Source organism: Chrysochloris asiatica, unplaced genomic scaffold (assembly GCF_000296735.1).
Source record: "Chrysochloris asiatica unplaced genomic scaffold, ChrAsi1.0 scaffold00498, whole genome shotgun sequence".
NCBI lineage: Eukaryota > Metazoa > Chordata > Mammalia > Afrosoricida > Chrysochloridae > Chrysochloris > Chrysochloris asiatica.
This window is the reverse complement of record NW_006409016.1, coordinates 279,670-284,278: the sequence shown is the minus strand read 5'-3', so window position 1 is coordinate 284,278 and position 4,609 is coordinate 279,670.

Sequence of the window (4,609 nt, the reverse complement as noted above, 5' to 3'; positions counted from 1 at the left end):
AGGACAAACCCCCCTCCAAGACTGAAACTCAAAGGGAACACAGGAGCAGGCATGTAAGCATGCTGGTGACCACATAGGTCTACTGGTGAGTGGAAGAGGGGGGAAAGCAGCAATGGAGTAATTGTTATCATGACTAATTGTGACTGTCACAACTATAAAGGTAGACATTTTGTAACAAAAATGGAGGACTACCTAATCTTACATTCCATGAACAGAGGACCCTAGGACCATCAAGGGAAAAGAGCATGAGCAGGACGTGGGACCCTATCCAAAGAAGCAGTGACACCAGAGATGGAGGCAGAGATGAGGACATGAAGAGAGGGAGCACCTGAGGACTCTGGACTCATGGAAAGAGAAAGGCTATGTGCTGGTGGTCAGGAGGCAGGCTTGCAGAATGTGCCCTTTGATTGTTTAAATTATTATATATTCCTGAGTGTTTTTATGCACATTTCACCCTGCCCCCTGCCAAGTGCAGAGGGAATAGAAGGAAATACTGTTGAATGATGATGCACAGAGGGGATTGTAATCATTGCAGTGAAACTATGAGTATAAAACCTATGTTCTCCCATGTAACCTATTACTCAATTCACAATAAAAACTTTAATTTAAAAAAACAAAACAAAACAAAAAATCCAGAAGACTGAAGTTTCCCAATGAAATTCTAGTAGGACAGCCCTGGTTACTCTCAAAGAATAAGCAGGTACATTGTCATGATGGGAAAAAAAATCCCTTGGTATAACTTTCCTGGCTTTTTTCTCACTAATGCAGTTTTCTATTTTCTTGAAACATTTTCATAATAAGCCCCCATGATTGTTCTGTGACCTTCAAATAAATCTATCAAAATCACCACTTGGTTTTTTAAAGTGTTGAAGAGCAAAGACGTCAGCTTGAGGACTAAAGTGCGCCTGACCCAAGCCATGGTATTTTCAATAACTTCATATGCATGCGAAAGCTGAACAGTGAATAAGGAAGACTGTAGAAGAATTGATGCATTTGAGTTATGGTGTAGGAGGAGAATATTGAAAGTGCCACGGGCTGCCAAAAAGAACCAATAGATCTGTTTTGGAAGAAGAGCAGCCAGAATGCTCCTTAGAGGCCAAGATGGCCAAACTTCGTCTCTCATACTTCGGACATATTGTCAGGAGGAACCAGTCGCTGGAGAAGGATATCATGTTTGGTAAGGTGGAGGGTCAGAGAAAAAGAGGAAGACACCAACGAGATGGATTGGCCAACTGGCAGCATCCATGGACTCAAGCGTGACAACACTAGTGAGGTTGTCCCAGAATAGGGCAGTGTTTCGTTCTGCTGTGCATAAGGTCACTATGGGTCGGTACCAACTCAATGGTACCTAACAACAACAATAATCTACAAAAGCAGCTGCTTCCCTCTGAGTTGAACTCTATGCCTTGAATTTAACTAGCCCAGATCTCCTGGAAAGTCATTGTTTTTGATTGGACCTTTTTTGGTGAAGGCACCCTAATAAGACTAAGACATCCGAATTACTGAGAGAACTTGTCTGCAGCCATCCACTAATTGCAGAGACATGTTTAAACACATTTTGTTTGGAATAAACTCATGCATGTGTGAACTGGAACCCTAGTAACAATACTTTCTAATTTACCCTTTTATTAGTTTTCTGTTGCTAGTATAACAATCATCACATCTTTAATAACTTTAAAAAAAAACAAACCCACAAATATATTCTCTACAGTATTGGAGGTCAGAAATCTGAAATTAGTTCACTGGGTTAGAATTAAGGTTTCCGTAGGAATGCATTCCTTCCTGGAAGTAAAGGAGAATCCAATTTCATGCCGGTGCTCAGAAGGCAGCCTTGGCCCATGGTCCCATTCTATCTTCAAAGCCAACAGTGGCTGCTTAAACATTTCTCTTATTGTATCCACTCTGGCACTGACTCTCCTGTTTCCCTCTTTCACTTACATTAGGGTCTTTGTGCTTCTATAGGACTTACCTGGATAGTTAAGGAGGCCTGGTAGTGTAATGGATTATGAACTGGGCTGCTAACCAAAAGGCCAGTAGTTCCTATCCACTAGGTCCATGGCTCGAGACTGCCAGCTGCTCCACAGGACAAATACGAGGCTTTCTGCTCCTGTGAAGATTTACAGACTCAGCAACCCTATACAGGGTCGTTATGAGTCGGAGCCGACTCAGTGGCATACCACCACCACCACTTGGAGAATTAGAGTCCTGGTGTGGCACTATAAGATAAGCACTGGTCTTCTAACCATAAGGTCTGCAGTTCAAACCTACCAGCCACTCAGAAATATTATAGCTCGATGGCACTAAACAACACAAATCTGGAAAATTATATTGGTTTCCTAGGGCTATCATAATGTTGTTGGTTTTGTTAAGTGCCATCGAGCCGGTACCAACTCATAGTGACCCTATGCACAATAGAACGAAACACTACCCGGTCCTGGGCCAACCTCACAACTGTTGCCATATTTGAGCCCACGGATGCTGCCACTTTGCCAATCCATCTCACTAGGGGTCTTCCTATTTTTATCTGACCCTCCACCTTACCAAACATGATCTCTTTCTTCAATGACTGACAATATGTCTGAAGTATGAGAGATGAACTTTGTACACTCGTCTGTCAGTTTGTCAATACTTTTGTGTTCCTGTGACTATGCCATACTTTTGTGTTCCTGGAAGCTATGCCACCAATATTTTAAATACCAGCAGTCACCCGTGGTAGACAGGTTTCAATTGAGCTTCCAGACTAAGACAGACTAGAAAGATGGAGACGCAGACAATTTCTGAATGTTTAGCTACTGAAAACTTCATGAGTAGTAGTGGAACACTGTCAGATAGCACCAGAATATTGAATATTGAAACATTATGAATAGCTCTAGAATATTGTCAGATATAGTGCTGTAAAATGAACACCTCAGGTTGGAAGGTGCTCAAAATACGACGGAGAAAAAGCTGTCACCTCAAAGTAGAGATGACTGTGATGACATGAATGGAATAAAGTTTTCAGCACCTTCATTTACTAATGGGGCACAACTCAAAATGAGGAGAAACAGTTATAAACATCCATTAATAATCAGAACATGGAATGTATGAAGTATGAATCTAGGAAAATTGAAAGTTGCCAACAATGAAATGGAACTCATAAATAAATATCCATACCCAAGACATTAGTGAGTTGAAATGGACTGGTATCAGCCATTTTGAATCTGATAACCATCTGGTTTACTACGCCGGCAATGACAAGTTAATAAAAAAGAACATTTTGGCCCCAACTAGCCCTCTGAGTCTATACGGAGAGGTGCCACCGCGGCCATCAATTATGCCAAAGCACAAGTTCTCCATGGACAATGCCTTTGAGGACCACTCTAATGTGGTCACTAGGTCCTCAATAAGCTGAAGAAATTCAATTTGACAAACCTGCCCAACAAGAAGGTCTGCATTGACTCTGAGCGCAGCCCAGTCTGCTGGAGACCTTGAAGAAAACAGGAAAAAACATTTCCTATTGGTGTGGGTTAATGCCTCCAGACTGCAAAGAAAACAGGTAAAAACGTTTCCTACTGCTGTGGGTTAATGTGCCAGACTGCAAAGCCATTTGAATTGCAAGGTCAGTGGTTCAAGCTCACCAGTGGCTCCTCGGAAACCTTTGTAGGGTCGCTATGGGTTGGAACCGATTCGACGGCACTTAACAACAACAACTTTGGCCTCAGGCAGTAGGGCCTGGATCAGAGCACAGGATGGCTGACCCTTTCCTTTCCTGGCTTCAAAAAGACCTGGAACCTGGCAGTCCTGCGCAGTAATAGGAGTTTCCTGTGGAGATTCTCACTCACTCTACTCCTCCCTGGCTTCCCTACAATAAAGTCAAACTGTTTGTTTTAACTTTTTTAAAGTTTTTATTGTGAATTGAGTGATAGTTTACGTGGGGGAACATCAGTTCATTTCATTGCAATGATTACAATCCCCTACATGCGTTATCATTCAACGGTATTTGCTTCTAGTCCTTCTGTTTTTGATTTTTTTTGGAGGGATGTGCATTAAAACACTCAGGAATATATTTTTAAAAGAACATTTCAAGATCTGTCTAGAAATATAATGCTGTCTGTGATAGGATAATATCCATATGACTATGAGAAAACCAGTTAATACCACTATTATTCAAATTTACACACCAACCACTAAAGCTAGTGATGATGAAATTGAAGAATTCTACCAACTTCTTCAGTCTGAAACTGATCACACATGCAATCCAGATGAATTTATAATGACTAGTGATTGCAATATAAAGTTTGGAAACAAAGAGGAAAGGTCAGTAATTAGAAAATAGGGCCTTGGTGATAGAAACGATGCTGGAGATAGCATGATAGAATTTTGCAAAACCAATAACTTCTCCATTGCAAATACCCTTTTAAAACAACATAAATGACAACTATACACATGGGCCTCACTAGATGGCATACACAGAAGTCAAACATAACAACTGTGAGGGGGGCACAGGACTAGGCAGTGTTTTGTTCTATTGGACATAGGGTCCATTGCTGTTGTTGTTAGGTGTCATTGAGTCATAGTGACCCTATGCACAACAGAATGAAACACTGTCCGGTCCTGGGCCAACCTCAAA